The sequence below is a fragment of the Lacerta agilis genome, chromosome 9 (genome assembly GCF_009819535.1).
Source record: "Lacerta agilis isolate rLacAgi1 chromosome 9, rLacAgi1.pri, whole genome shotgun sequence".
Taxonomy (NCBI): domain Eukaryota; kingdom Metazoa; phylum Chordata; class Lepidosauria; order Squamata; family Lacertidae; genus Lacerta; species Lacerta agilis.
In genome coordinates this window covers 51860719-51877970 of record NC_046320.1, presented here as the reverse complement: position 1 = coordinate 51877970, position 17252 = coordinate 51860719, and positions in this window count along the sequence as shown.

Here is a 17252-nt window from a genome sequence, read left to right as displayed (position 1 = left end):
TAAAGGAATGATCTGAATGACATGGTGTACCCTGACATTCCCAGTAGGAGGGCCGTCATGTGTTCTGCTTTACAGAGGCCATCATCTATTTTGAGGACTGTTTGAGGACAGTGTCCTGCTTAAAGGGCTTCCTAGCCCAGGTTCAGTTTAAAGATAGGTGAAGGGAGACCAGAAGATGCCCATGAACAGCAGAATGAGGAGGCACTCAGATCACCAGGTCCCGTCTACACCATTTTATTCCTATTTAAATTACAGGAACTATTTCTGAAATCACACCCATCAGATGGCATGCAAAACTGTGCCCATTTTTGCCCTCTTTTATATCATGTATTTCCTCTTTTTTTGCCCTAATCGTCCATCAGACCTGTCCAGTTGAACAACCATTTTTCATAGCATCCCCTCTTAACTATCCACTGGCAGGTCCAGTGATGTTGACTGTGCTTATTATGAATGGCTTGGCTCTGAGAGAGCTGACTTCCCAAGCCTGGAAGAAAACGTAATTTAGTATCCAGCTGCTTATGGCTTCTTCATTCATGCTCCCAGAAAGAGACAGCAAGAGTGGTACCCTAGCGGGTTGGAATCATTCCATTAAGGACTCATGAAAGAGGTTATTGCTGCAGAACAATGGTTGCCGACATATGACCATCCATATGTTGTTGGGCTGCAACTCCCATAAACCCTGAGCTTTTGCCATGCTGATTGGCGCTGATGGCAGTAGGAGTTCAACATTGGAGAGCACCATATTGGCCTCCTTGGTTGCTGGAGGAGGAAACAGGGTATATAATCATGGAATGAAAATGGTGCTATGAAACACTTCCCAGGCTCCTAAGGAGTCAGGATAAATCGTTTTGTGGGACAAATATGACCCACTGACCACTAGCTAAAAGGTAAAGGGACCCCTGACCATTAGGTCCAGTCGTGTCCGACTCTGGGGTTGCGGCACTCATCTCACGTTAATGGCCGAGGGAGCCGGCGTACAGCTTTCGGGTCATGTGGCCAGTGTGACAAAGCCACTTCTGGCGAACCAGAGCAGTGCACGGAAACGCAGTTTACTTTCCCGCCGAAGCAATACCTATTTATCTACTTGCACTTTGATGTGCTTTCGAACTGCTAGGTGGGTAGGAGCTCACCCCGTCATGGGGATTCGAACTGCCAACCTTCTGATCAGCAAGCCCTAGGCTTTGTGGTTTAACCCACAGCGCCACCCGTGTCCTGACCACTAACTAGCCATGCTTTATTTGGATTGGGTTATACTTATCAGATTTGTTAACTTTATTCATTTTGGTTTCACAAGGAAGCAATAGAACAGTACAATGTAGCATTTTTTAAAAAAAAAACCAGGCTCCTTATTTAAAAGTGACTAAAATCATCTAAAATTCTGTCATTAAACAAATTACCAAATCTCTCTACATACTGTAAGAGGGGTCTTCAAATTTGCTTATTATTTTATTGGTTGGTTGGTTGGTTGGTTGTATATTTATAATATGGTACCTCAGTGAAAGTCATTCCACTCTGCTTGGTTGCTCAGCAGCACTTCTGACCCTATGGGCTAGTTTTTAACATTAACAAAAATAACCCTTATGTTGCAGACTGAATGATCCCTGCTGTGGCACTTCCAACAATCCTGTGGGGCTGTTTTCAGATCAGGAAGTGCAGGCAGCCAGGAAGGTTTCAGTGAGACTGGGGAAATGTTTGCTGGAAAGGAAAAAACACCACCAGCTTTTTCCTTGTGGACGATAAAGTAAGTGAAACTCTGAATCCATTGGAAACTTAAAGAAATCTTCAATTGTCCTGGCAGGATAATGGAAGCCTTTTTCCCGGAGTAGAGGGAACCTTTTGAGAAAATGGTAGGACAGATTTCAGCACAGCCATAGCCCCAGCCAGTATGGCCAATGGTCAAGGATGAATGGAGCTAAAATCCAATAGCATTTGGAGGCCCAAAGGTTCCCCTGTCCTGAGATAGAGCCTATATAGTTCAGTTGATAGAGCATGAGACTCTTAATCTCAGGGTCATGGGTTTGAGCCCCACATTGGGCAAAAACATTCCTGCATTGCAGGGGGTTGGACTCAATGACCCTTGTGGTCCCTTCCAACTCTACAATTCTATGATTCTATGACTGCAAACAATTAGTGCTTTCTCCCCACTAGCAGGGAGGGAAAACTATGCACATGCAGTTGCATATTTTTAGACTGCACACACATGAAGATGCTGGCACATGTTGGATATGGGGGGCAGCTATGTCTGATTGACTCAAGATGTTCCTTTCTCCCTTCTTTATTACCTGTTGGTATATAACAATATTTCCTAAAAGTTATCTATGAGCTGCATATGCTTGGACTGCTAGCAGAGGTTTTGAGCCAGAGCCCACATTCCAAACACCCCAGAGTAGAAACGATCTGATAGAAGCAATCTAATGGGGCTGTTTAGATCTTGTTCTTGCATTTCATCCATCACTGCTGGGTGCCTTACAAATGCATCTCGGCCCAGGAAGACACATCCCATGCATGCATAATTAGCACAGGCTTTCAGACAAATGAGTCAAAGTCTACCTGGTTGGAAGTACCCATCCATTTCCATCTGAAGCCCATTATCTCCCATTTTCAAAGCATCTCATCATATGGAGGCACTGTGGAATGATCTTGAGCATCTGAGCAGAGCAGCTGCCCAGTCATTCCTCAAAGCTAAATGTGCAACTGCCCTGATTATAGAGACAGGAAAAGAAATTGGGAGTCTAATTTCCATAGCAGAAGAGGTGTGAAGGTGAATCGGTGCCATCAGGTAACCAGTGCAAACCTCCAAAATGGTGGAGGTGGAGAGGGGGCGGACCTGGTCCAGCCAAGGACCTGCTGGATCCTAAGCTGGTCCAGGTACTGGCAGTGGGCCTGATCTAGGTTTGTCTGCTGCACCAGCCTGGAGATGGCACAGCAAAGAATGAGGGGAGAAACATTCTGGTTGGTGCTAGCAGCAGAGTTTCGAATGTGGTGGTAGTTCTGCCACTCCACTCCAATTGCTCCCTAAAGTTACCTAATTGCTCCATTAACAGAGACAAAGCAAAATAAGCTGCAAGAATGGACGTATGGAGGATTCTGACCCACTCACCCTTTCTGCTGCTCCTACTTGTGTGTAAACAGAGGGAATTGCCATCCTCATGTCTAGTTTGACTTTTAGTATCATTTATATATAGTATTTATTTTCTGATGAATTGGTTGTGGCCCATTGTGACACCAACAGAAGTGCCTTTTATAAGGAGGTGTGCAAGCTGCAAGGATAGTAGATCTACTCTAAAGTTGAAAATCATAAGACGGTGCCTGAGAATTATGAGACAGCTTTTGAAAACACATCAAAATAATGTAAATCAGCTTTGCTCTACAGCCATGAAGACTGAAGACTTGTGTTGCTTTAAAACAAGAAAGAAATGAAATGACATTTTACAGGATTGTAATTTAAAGCAGGCTTAGGGGGTCTTTTTCCTAACAAGGGCCATTAAGCCACATTAAAATCAATTGGGGGCCACACAGTCAGCCAGGGCCTGGCTGGCTTTGATGTATACCATTGACAGGGTCAGCTGGTTCATTTTGCATCTTCAAAGCTCTCCTCAGGCTCTCACCCCCCCCCCCCATCATCCCAACCACCTTGTTCCCTCTCTCTCCTTCCCACCTCAAGCAGGACTCAATCCAGGCATTTGAATGAGCAAATTGGGCTGGCTGACATTGGACCAACCCACATTTTCAAAGGCATTTCCACCCTCCCACCCAGCCTTTTATTTGAATTTCATACATGGAGGGGGAGTACACGTGGTTGGGTGTACCTACCTGTAAGTAGAAGAATGGTTGGGTGTTGTTGCCTATTGGAGAAGTGAGTGCCTTTAGGCAATGGTGACCAATATTCCCTCCTCTAGCCAAGCCTTTCCAGGTTGAAAGGTTGGTGGGGGAGGGAGCATGCACCATTGGCTTTTCCAAGAACATGTGGAGCATGTTTAGACAACAGGAACCAACACACCCTCCTCCCACCCAGCCTTCCTATGGGTTGAGGCTGGATGAGCAGAGGAAGCACGTGGTGTGACATTGGGATCTGCTGAACATCAAAAGCCAAATGGAATTAGCTGGATAGGACCCATGCAGAGCCAGCTCCACCATTAGGCAGACTAAGGAGGTTGCCTCAGGCGGTAGCTCTGCCTGCCTTGCCACCTTTCACCTAAAATTGGTGCCAAAGCCAGCATTTCTCCACCAGTAGCAGAGGTGGCAGGGTGGGCAGAAAAGGTGGCAGTAGCAGCCAGTGGCGGAGCTTCATGCTCCAGCACCGGGGGCGGGGAGCAGGCGGGAACAGGGCTGGCACGTGTCCCGGGGGTGGGGCGGACCACCTGCGGGGGTGGGGTGCCCAGTGCGGGCGGGGGGCAGCCGTGATGGAGCCCCACCGGGATCACGCTGCCTGGGGCGGTGCGCTCCCATCGCCCCCCCTTCCTCCGCCCCTGGTAGCAGCAAGTATGGTGGCAAGTATGGAAATATGGTGGCAGCAGCAGGACAAGGCAAGGTTCCAATTTGCCTCAAGCAATGAAATAGGATGTGCCACACCTGGGCCCCTGGGTCATAGGTTCACCACCCTTAGCCTAAAATCTCTATCGCGGAGAACCGAATCTGGTCAGCAGACTGAATCCTTGTCTCCCCTACCCACTAAAAAATATTCCTTCCAGTAGCACTTTAGAGACCAACTAAGTTTGTTGTTGGTATGAGCTTTCATGTGCATGCACACTTCTTCAGAAAGCTCATACCAATAACAAACTTAGATGGTCTCTAAGGTGATACTGGAAGGAGTTTTTTTTATTTTGTTTTGACTACGGCAGACCAACACGGCTACCTACCTGTAACTCCCCTAACCACTGTGGGCCATGCTTGACAGGTGGGCAGTCACCCACCTGTCAATCACCAAAGATCATTGTCACTTCAGGCAACTCATTTTTGTCCACACAGTTTGCAATCGAACTGTGCAGGCAAAACTACAGCCCATGAAGATAAGTGCTGTGCATGGGACTTTGCAGACTCCAGCCATCAGCCGATCATCAAATCTTGCATAGTCCTGTGCACAGCACTCTGCAAGTGCCAAGGACCAGCTGGTCATTGCGTTTCGCAAAGGCCCATTCACAGCGCTCCTCGGCAGCCAGCAATGATAGAGCTGTACAAAATCACCGCTAGGGCACCTCCACAAGGCAGTCGGTTCCACCATTCTGCTGTCCCAGATCAGTCCTAATTCTTTTCTGCTGTTATTGTTGGCCAGTGTGGTTTTCACTCAATTTTAGACACATTGAATTTATTCCTCTCTGGCTTCAATGTGCGACAATAACATGTGACTGAATCTCTGTACCTTCCCCCTAAAATAAACAAACTGTAGATGACTAGTCCAATATGATAATAATCAGTATGGCGTGTGTCTGGGCTTTGAGCATTTGTTTTCCATGTGCATTTTCTTTAAATGTCAAATATCACATTTCTTGCAAAAAAAAAATGCTATTTCCCAGCCTTGGGATTCCCATGGTATTGTTGCCTAATTCCTCATCCCGGAAGACACAAATAGGTGTTGGTTCAGCAAGCAGCTAAGTTGCTTTTAATGCTCAGTGATGGGTCACATGTTGGGATTGAGCATTTGGCTGTGTACACATTACTGTTTACTCCAGCTCCAGCGCATTCCCACTGCTGGTGTCCAAGGCCAAGTGCACATGCTGTTAGCCACAATCCATATCTATCTTGCAGCTTTCTGAGAAATGTTGAAGTTTGATGTGTTTTCTTTCAAAGCAGCATCCATCGAGTTTGAAAATGCAAGCTGTGATTAAGTTGGGGTGCATACATTTCAGACAGCTGTTGCACATGTGCAGATGGCAGCTTCATTGAATAGGAGTTCAGGGTGGTCAATTCAGGTGTAAAATAAATCACGTGAGAGCACGATGCTGGACTAGATGGGCCATTGGCTTGAACCAGAAGGCTCTTCTTATGATCTTATGCATCCCAAACAAGTGGTGGGAGCACACTCAGGGCTTTTCTTGAGCCATAACTCACTGGAACTCAGTTGTGGTGGCTCTCAGGTGGGAGCCATTGCCATTCCAAGAGAACGAGGGAGGTGTTCTGGCACCTACCGGTATTTTCCTAGAAAAATAGCACTGAGCACACTGGGTTAGCCAGTATTGGGTTGGGAAGCCTTTGGTCCTCCAGATATGTGGCTCTCCAACTCCCATCAGCTCCAGCCAGCATGGCCAATGGTCAGGGATGATGGGAGCTGTAGTTTAACAACATCTGGAGTGGCATAGCTTCCCCAACTCTGGACTCAGAGGACCAATATTCTGAGTCAATGCATATTCATTTCATATGGGAGGTCCTGCTATCAATCTGGTCGGGACTATTCTCTTTGGGAAATGAAGGTGCTTCAGATATCTGCTGTTCAACAACAGCTAAAACGGTTCCAGTCTCAATGACAGTAACTCCATTACCTCACACTTCAGGATGTTCCTGCTACAGTCGAGGTCAAATGGCTACTTTTTCAAGGGAAACCTTTAAGAATTAAAAGTGGTTCGACAGTTCTTCCTTACCCACTGCATATCCATGAGGCTGGTGTCTGTTTTCCCTAAAGAACAGCTTCTGCAAGGGCCAGATCAGAGAGACAGAGACAGAGACAGATACCGAGTTCTTTGCTTCTCTGCAATATGTATATGAGAACCGATATCTAAATGTACTACCTCCCTTAAGTCATATAATTCATTTATACAAGGGCCCTAAGCAGGCCATTTTAAATGGAAAGGGCTGCCTTAATGGTTCGATGCTCTCCATTTCTCGCATGTTTTCAGCATAACTAATTTCTGCTCCAACTCCTGCTTGTCTCCATAGTGAATGCAATCACAGAGATATTTATCGGTGGGGGGGAGAGGCAATGATCCATTACGTAGATTAAGTCCCCACTCCCCATTGACCCACTGCCTCTGTGGATCACAGCCAAGGGATAAAGCCACAGGAATCTCCTATTTGTTTGTTTACCAGAAGCCAGATAAATTGCACACATGCACATACAGCCTCGCTTTATGGGCCAATATCCACACATGTGTGAAACAAAGAGCCATAAATATGTCAGCGGTGTGGGGCTCCTGGCCCCTCTTTTTCACAGAACGTAGTGAACATCTCCCGAAACATGCAGAAGTTTCCCATTCTTCTTTCTTCCTGATTGGTGAAGCAGTGATTGAGTAGCCTTCGTGTCAAAATCCATTACAGTCATTTGCTATGCTGTCTGTGTAATTTTGGCACTATCTCCTTATGCTTGTAAGAACATCTTTTTGTAATTTCCGTACTTTCGTTTGCTTGAAGATTTGGACTGAGTGACATTGGCAGGGTCTTAGTCTTAGACTCTAAGAATTCCCACCTTCCTCCTTTGGCCCTACTACTGACTCCTTGGAAATTGCACCCACGAACAGCACAAAGGAGAAGGAGCAGCTACTCACTCAGCTGGCAGTAGAACCGGCTGACAGTCTGCCCCTGTGATCACTGAAATAGCCGTGCATGGGATGGGGTGAAAGAGCTCCTGCCTTGCATAAGGAGACTAAGACTTTAAAAACATACCCAAAAACTAGTATCCAGTTCAGTTGATAGCAGCACTGCTGAGTCGGTCCAGCTCAATGGACCCAGTGCTAAAAGTTTTGCAGTAAGAAGCAATATTCTGCACCGCCTCACCTGTTTCCTCAAGAATAAGCCCCTCAGGTGCATATTTCCCCCCTATATTTTCATCCCCAAAAATGGGACATCAGGAGACAGATGCCTTCCGATCCGGTGCTCTGGCGATTGTCTGCAGGATCATCCCAGAGCACTGGAAGGAAGGTGCTCTGGCGCAACCCTGCTGATGATTGCCAGAGTGCTGGACTGGAAAGACCCATGCCAGAGCCCTGGACCAAAAAACCAGGACAATCTGGGATCCAAACAGAAGTCAGCATTGGCTTATGTGATCTAGGATGTCCCACTTAAAATGAGGCACTTGCGGTGTATGCTGTTGTGCCTAGGGACTGTGCCTCCTCCATTCACAAGCAAAGTCTCAGCCAATCCATGAGGGTCTTACAAAGTGAAAGATCTCCCTCCCTCCCTCCCCTCCCAGGTGGTTCTGCAGTTTCAGGAGGGCTGGAAGCTTCCTGGTCCCAAGGTGGAGTCACTCAGTCATCCACCTGACTGTCAGGCTCTCTCCCGACTGAGGATCTGCACAGGCTTCATTCTCTTGACAGTGGTGGGTTGGGTTGGGGTGGGCACAAAAGGAATAAAGTGCTTCTCTCATTCAGCTCCCATCCAGGCTTTCTTCTCTTGGTGTTAGCAGTAGGATAACTACACTCACAGCACCAGGAGAAGCAAGACTTCAGGTTTTTGTCCCATTCTCCTTGATGCTTCTCGCCTTCCTCCAATATACCATGGTGGAGTGGGTAAGTTTAATTCTTTCTCTCCCCATAAAAATCTCCTCTCTAAAATAGCTATGGCCATATCATGGGAAGTTTTCAGCCCTGCTCATTCTACCCTTGCCATTTTGAGGTTCCTCAGACTCTCCCATCGCTGTTTTTTCACATCACCAAAATGCATATGAACTAACTTCATTTCTAGCTTGACCCTCAGTGTAAACACAATTCTTTAAAACATATCTGCATGGAAGATGGGCAAAGAATGAGGCACATAGCATTCCCCTCCACTTGCAGAAGGTCCCAGGTTCAATCCTCAGCATCTTCAAGTAGGGTTGGGAGAGACCCTGACTGAAATCTTGCTGCCAGTGAGTGGACAAAATTCTGAGCTAGATGGACCAGTGGTCAGACTCAGTATAAGTTAGCTTCCTATGTGCTGCCAGGCACAATATCCATGTTACTTATAGACTGCCAAGCACTGGAACAGTACTTGAATTATAGGGGTGGGAGTGGGGGGAGATATCCCCATTTCTTTGGGGCTTGCTACACAAGCTCCTGTTTTTAGAAAGCTGCACAAATGGCAAAAATTGGCAGGGGGCGGGCACAAATTAAAGCCTCTGGACCCTGTACCTTTTGTACTGGACCAAAGCAGCAATACTGAGGGTCTAGCTAAAATGAGTCACTTGGTTTTGTCTGGCTGTGCTCTTTTCTTTTTCACAAGACGCAGATGTTGAGACTGTAACCTGCAATGGAAAAGCAGCTAAAAATCACTGCCCGCCCCGCACAAGCTACTTGCCTCCCTTCGTGTAAGTAATGGGTACCCCAGTGTTTTTGTCGCTTTGTGGAAAACAGCTTGGGAGAAGTGGTTCACATCAAAAGATGGGGCTGAAGGGAAAGGGTTAAAGGGTTAAAGCCTTTGCAAAAAGGGGGGGGTTGTAGGAGATAAAAAGCGAAAGAGAAAATATTAGGGTGGTGGCTGAGGAGAGATTACATGCAACAGAGCACCCTATGTGGTTTGACCCTGGTGTGTCTGGGTTTCTTCAGAGCGAGCTTCATGCGACTGCCTTCCTCCATAAAAGGACTGTTTGGAAAGAGTCCTCAGCTTTTCTTAAAAGCTTTAACCACACTCTGCCACACATGTTCAAGTTCTGAAAAGAGAACACAAACTCCCGGTGCTTGGGCAATGGATATATTTCTTCAGCTTTGATCTCTATGCATCTAAATTTTCTGGAGTTGTTTTCAAAAGCACTTGTCCTTTGTCTCTTCTTACCCATTTGTCAAACATAATTTCAGCTCAAGGCATGGGCCATGGACGACTAGATTTTGGGGTAATGTTCTCTTTTAAAAAAATAAAAATCCTATTCATAATACTTGCTTGTCATGAGTTTGGTAGTGAAACTGTTCTCCATTCTTCCACATATGGGATGCGAAGTAGGAGACATTCGGTCTACTTCTTTGGACTGTCGTAGACCTCAAAAAAAGCGCTTCAAAATTGTGTGGTAAATAAAATTCAGACTTCAGAGTGTCTAGTTGCACTGGACAATACAAACAGAACTAAAACAGTTCGTTATGCAATTTCCATCCTAGATAAATCTGGCAGGTGCCTTCTCTTTGCACTTCTAATTGAAAATGCTAATTATTCAATTAGCTTTGTGCATAATTTGTGTTGTGTTTATTTTAGAATGCAACCTCTCAAAATTTACATGTTTTGAGGTCTAAAATATGGCCCTGGGCACAGCAAATCATATACTGTTTTTAAATTAATTTATCTTAGCATTTTTTAAAAAAGAAATAACAAAATCTAAACCAACAACATCAACACCAAACAAACATAAACTGTGACAGAAGGATCAGCCAAGATACTGAAAGCTGCTGTCCTGAAGCGGCCATTTTGTCTGTCCCAGCCTCCATCTCCATCTCAATGAGCCCCTCAGTGAGACTTCAGTTCTATTTTCTAATAATGCTTTTGTGGGCTGGGAACGGATTGTTATCTTTGAAGTCTCACAAAGGATGGCATTTTAATTGGCACCACACTCACCACAATGTAGAACGCATGTTTCTCATTTGCCTGCTGTCTTAAATCAGCTCCTATTGATAACTGAAGCATAAGGGACAAGTTGTAAAAGAAGCTGTGTTGTAGTTTTAGTCTGTCGATTTTATTCAAACAATGGTCCTCAGGTCAGTTCCGCTCTCTGAAAAAGATGAAGACTTCATGATGGGTCATTATGAAATGATTAGGTGAGAAATTTTGTGGTATGTTTCCCACCCACCCCTCAGACAGGAAGCAGAAATTTCGGAACCAAACCTTCCTCAGTTTGATGGGGAAAGAGTTAGACAAGCTGGAGACAGTCAAGAGCTTTTAAAAGAGTTGAAAGCTGTTACCATATTTAGGGATGGAGGATAGTTTTGTTCTGTCCACATTTTTAAGTGAACCAACCTAATTTATACTTCCAGATTAATGCATGGAACAAGACTATAGCTCAATGATAGAGCATTCACTTTGCATGTAAAAGGTACCAGGTTCAATGTCTGGCACCTCAAGGAAGGGTTGGAATGGTGCAATTAGGTTTGGACCTCAGGTGAGAAGTCCAGGACCACAAAGGGCATGGGACATCCTGTCCCCCCCAAAAAATGGCCACCTGGAGAGCAGCAGGTAACTGGGGCAGTGGCAGACAGGCCTAGCAACATCATTTGGTCAGAAACAGGCATGAAAGTGCCCAGCAGGTCACCCAAACATCCCTTTGGAGATGGCTCAGTGATAGAGCACATGTTTTGCATGTGAAAGGTTTCAGGTTCAATCCCTGTCATCTCCAGGTAAAGCTGGGAGCATCTCATGTCTCAAGCCCAGAAAGCCATTGCCAGGCTGTGTAGACAATACTGAGGTCGATAGGGGACACGGGTGGCGCTGTGGTCTAAACCACTGAACCTCTTGGGCTTGCTGATCAGAAGGTCGGCAGTTCGAATATGTGCAACAGGGCGAGCTCCCATTGCTCTGTCCCAGCTTCTGCCAACCTAGCAGCTCAAAAGCATACCAGTACAAGTAGATAAATAGGTACCGCTGCAGCAGGAAGGTAAATGGTGTTTCTGTGTGCTCTGGTTTCCATCACGGTGTTCTGTTGCGCCAGAAGTGGTTTAAGTCACACATGAGACGGCAAGCTGTCTGTGGACAAACGCCAGCTTCCTCAGCCTGAAAGCGAGATGAGCGCCACACCCCATAGTCGCCTTTGATTGTACTTAACCATCCAGGGGTCATTTACCTTTACCTTAATATCTGTAATATTGTAATATCTGTAATATTGTAATATTGACAATATTCTCAAGTAAAAAAACATTTCCCATTTTATTCCTATGGCCATAATGGCACTATGATGTGACTTCAGAATTTTAAAGTGCAGATGCTCTGTGTACTTGTTTATTTTTTAACCCATATATTACCTGTGCAAAGGATATGGCCAAAGCAACAATGTCTTCCTGAACCTGCAGAAAGACAAACTGTAATCTGAATGTTAAAGGTGACAATTTTAACAATAGCAAGAATGCGGATATTGACCCTGCCTCCCCTGCTGCTAATCATTATCATTTTATGGGAAAGATTTAACCTGCTTGTACATTCCACATTCCATGCCTCTTGTGTTTCTCAGAGCTCCAAAAGCTTTAGCTGCCTCCTGTCAAAACTCTCCAGACTTTGATCCAATCTTCTGCATAATGACAAGCTGGGCGGTAAAACAGAAAAGGCCTACCCCCCCCCCAAAAAAAAAGTACAGCAAATACATGGAGGTGACTTCTCTGATTTCACATTTAATTTAATACACTCGCCCCATCAGCTCAGTTTGATCATTTAATTGAAGCAACTTTCCTCCACCAAAAACAGGACTCTCACCATAAGAATTTATAGCTAACTTGAAGAGCAGTAATTGGAGAAACTGAGTATGGAATAATAATAATAATAATAATATTTATTATTTGTACCCCGCCCATCTGGCTGGATTTCCCCAGCCACTCTGGGCGGCTTCCAACAGAAACCAAATGGAACTCATTTCTTCAGGAGCTGAGAATGACCATGGATTTTACCATCCATTAAATTTAACTACTTCAAATAAAAAGTTAAAAATATCCACAATCCCAAACCCCTAACACATAATTTGCAAGTGAAGAAGAAAAAGTATGTCTTTGTGTATTTTACACAATATCTTTGAAGCTCCTGAGACACCATGGTGGGTAAAATGCTAATACAAAACCATAGATTCTTCTTTGACATCACCCCCCCCCCAAAAAAAACCTCATCAAGTGATAAGGTTTTCCGCCATGAATTTGCTTGGCTGTCTGTGTTGATAAAGGCATTACTTGACCCACTCTATTGAATCTGCAGGGTGATCAGGGGCAAACCCCTGACCCCTTGGCACCATGCTTCATATAGGCAGAGCCTATAACACATTCAATTATATATGCATATTAGTACTGAACACACATTCAGTAACTCCACCTGCTGCAATATTCCTGATTGTGTACTCTGCACTGCAGAGCGAGCCGATGTGCACTCAACTTGCACATCTGTAGTACATCAAGGATAGACTGCCTCCCCCTGTGTTCTTTGATCACACAAGGAGGTTTGTCAGAATTGTCCTATTGTGGTGAAGGGATCCAAGAACGCCAGGCACCTTCTAATCAGCTTACGTTTAACCAGAAAAGGGGGTTGAACAAATCACTGGCATGAACAAAAGTCAAAACTGGTGGGTGGATGAGTTGGTTTCCCAACAGGATTCAGCATAAATGGCTATCTAGCTTAGCATCCCTTCTTCAAAGTGGCCAAGCACATACCTTTGGAAAGCAGGACATGAAGGCAATAGCCCACAATCAGTATTCAGAGTCATAATGGGTAGATCCACACCATAAATTTAAAGCACATCCAATGCATATTTAAAGCACATTTTCCACAAAGAATCCTGGGAATTGTAGTTTCCCCCCTCACAGAGCTACAATACTTTCTGCCCAGGAGGATCCAATTTACCAGCCAGTCAAAAGTCATATTGTCCTTCAATGAGCAGCTGACACCTGCAGTTCAGTGACTCACCACACGGGGCAGCTGCTCACAGATTGCAACACCAATTGATCCTTTGCAGTTGGTTAGAGGAAGTACAGTTGGAAGATGGTTGACATGTACAACTGGCTCTTTGACATACACTACCTATGGTATTTGCTCTTTGTATAGCATTTTAATGTCTTTCTTAATGTTGTAAACTGTTTCAAGGCTTTGTAATGCTGCGCAGTACAGAAATCAAATCGAATCAATAGAAATTAAATCAAATATATTTATTCTGCACTCACTGCTAAACCCCATTTTCCTCCCTGCTGATGATTACAATCAAATGTGCCCTTTAAATGTAGTCACTATAAGATAGTTTATCATGTGAAACACATATGCTAAACAAATACTTGAATATAAGATCTGTCATTTAACACACCAGGATGAAACATGGCTTTGAGCTGCCCCACTACGTAAGGTATGTCACCCTGTGGAGGTACATTCAGATGACATATGTGCCATGGTTTAAAACTGACATGTTAAAGTTAGCTTGTGGTGATGTAGGGCTGGCTTACATGTGATGCTTACCACATGGAGGCTGATTTAAAATCACTTCATGTGGCCACATAGTAAGCCACACTTGATGGCTTTATTGTGTTTAGTTAGATATGATATCTTAATCATTATGTAGAAACAAAACCCATCAGCTGCATAGACATGACATTTTATTAGAGAATCAACGGAGACTGAGTACTTGTTTTTTTCTATTCAGTCCATGCATAATCTAGATTTTTTTTGTCCCTGTTAAGAGCTTCTCGAGAAGCTGGTTTCATTGTGAAAATAAAACCTCATTGCAGATTGTTTCTGCATTACCCTACAGTGTGTCCATTTCAAAACAGATTAACACAGAAGGAGGCAGGCCCAGTTTCTCAATGACGTTGTGGGTGAGCGTTTACCAAGATCACAATCCCTGCTTCCTTCTTCATCCACTTGGGACATGCACAGGGAGAAAAAGAAAGAAAGAATAATATAATCAAGGGCAGGGTTCTAAAAAATGCATCAAGTAACCAAAACCACTGTTACGGGCAGCAGGATCTAGAATCAATCTAGATTGAAACCACCATGTTGAGGGCAAGCATGAACAATTCCAAAATGAAGAAAAACTATATATGTCCTAGTGCATACACAGCCTAAGGGTCACATAGAAGGCTGTTCAATCATCCAAAAGCCTATCCAACAATTGCCTTAGCTGCATGGAACGAACATTGCATGTGTGGAAGAAATTTTCCACGTACATAAGTAGAGGACGCCACCCTACCAAGGAGGAAATTTGGGCCTATAGGTTCACCTTCTGAATGCCTGAGGCAGCACCAAATGCCATCGCACAGAGAACATTTTCTATAAGACATACACACATGTGCATTCAGATCAGTCGGATAGGGTGAACAAACATCCATTCAGTGTGACATCCAGTATCCATGAAGGTGTGCATTGCTATTCATTTTTCAGTGTCAATTACAATGAATATTCTAATACTTCAACCAATGCATAAGAATCCCAAGGTCAGGACTCAATAGAAATAATTGGCATGGTTATCTGATTGCACACTAAAACATCAGTTAAAAACTAATTCTACCAAGATAACCTATCATCATCATCATCATCATCATCATCATCATCATCTTTGCAATCCAAAGAGAAACTCAAAACAACAGTTGTAACAATCCTCAAACTTTTCATCACTTCAAATTTGATTCGGCATTTTTCTCTGGCCAATAGTAATATAATCCTTTTGGACATTTAGCGTTGTACATATTGACTGTTTCTTTTGGGGACTTTGGTGCTTTTTTAAATATAGATATTTCTGCAATTCTGGTCCCAAAGAGAAAAACATTTGTGGAGCTGTTTTTAATTATAACATTCAACAGAACTGTTTAACGCCAACGCTTCTAATTTACGACAGTGCCTGTTAATTTGCAGCACTGAAGTTGTAGCGTTTAAGTAAACATTGCACTTCTGGATGACAGATAGCTAAACACTGAAATAAAATCTTCAGAAAACAGCACTGCTTCTAGAGCTTTCAAACAGCTTCCAGAGCTTCAAAACCAAACGACTTTCAGATGGTCAGTTGCTTTTTACATGTTATGTGACCTTTGACTGATAAAATATGGGGAAATATTTTATAATTGTCATACAGAATATTCTTTAATGTCTCCAAATCCTAGAGCCAAGCGCTAGAGTCAAAACAGTCTTAGAATTGGAAAGATCTGAAAGCAAATTCAAAGTGACAATTTCAGATCTTAGTTTTGTTAAATGTGGGACACCGCAAAGAAGATAAATCATTGACTTTGCAATCTATTCCGTTCAAATTTCCTGGTCTGTCACAATTCTGAATCTGTTCATAATCTACCACAGTGCAAGAAAATGCCTCAGGCTTTTGTTTAATTTAGGAAAAGAGGGGGTAAAATATTTTCTAGCGGTGAGTACCTGGTTGCTATCCCACAGAAATCATCTTACCTTGTTCCCAAACCAAACACTAATATTCTTATATCATAGGATTAAGGGAATTTTGCACAATATGGCACATCCTTGTGAATTTTAAATATCCTATGAATCTCTTTGTTTTCAAGAAAGCCAGCTACAGAAACATAACAAAGGTCTGAGTGGCTGGAACATAAGAGCACACTGCATTGTAGATCAAATTGTTTTGTGCATGTAAGGGCCTCTCAAAATTGGTGTGTTGAGGTGTGTTTTTTTTGGCAGATATATTCTGCAACATGTTATTGACACAATAAGAGTGGTGGATTTAATGGTACCACATTATTGTTATCTGGAGGGGCTACTGAGTGACGAAAATGGGACAAAAATAAACATTGATTGGATTTTACCATGAAGTTGTAGGATATGCACTGAATGGAAATGAAGCAGTGTGGCCACCTCAAAACTTTTGCAGGAGCAAACAATACTGAAAGTGAGAACATGTGTGACCACCCCAATAGCATCATGAGCCCAAATCATCATGAATCGAGGGGCCCTCCACTGCATCGTCTTCTCTGACTGAACCCCACTCCTGTCAGGGTTCACTAGCCATGAATCAGTGCCGCCATCTTGGTTCTCACCAGCCTGACCAGAGGCAGCGAGCATGGTCTCTACCTTTGCATTCCATATGACAAGTTTCTCACAATCTTTTGTGACTATGCAAAGTGCTCCAAGGTACCGGTATATTCTGCCCTCCCCAATTATGCAGATAGCTTTCAGAAGCCACTGAAGAATCTGGTTGTGCCTGCCAATTGCAGAGGGTAATTGATCAAAGCCCATGGTCATAGCCACATGGATCAGGGGTGAGGAGATGCCCCCACTTCAGGAATACCATGAAGCACCACCCCTCTCTAGATGTCCAGCTCTTATTTTGTGGTGATATAAGGAAAGGTATTTGGGTAATATCCCATCTAATTGCTCACCACAAAGTGTTACAACTGAGTAACTTTAAACCTATTAGGCTACCTGTAATGGCTTTTCTGCAGTAACTCCTTGTGCCTTTAGGCCCTCAAACTGTATGGCTATGGCTTGCCAATGCTGTTATCTGACTGCAGTTCAATGACTGCTGATAGGCAACCACACAAAGATAATATTGGAGATGGGGTGGTAAGTGCTTGATGCATCAACATTAGGAATGCTTTCAAGAAGGAGCCTGACCACCGCAGGTCTAAGTCTCTCAGACACATTGCCGTCCTGAAGCTACCTTCACTGGTTACAATTAGCCAGGAGCTCAACTTCTCCTACCTAGCTTTATCCAGTTATTAAGTGCTTAGGTCTAATTCATG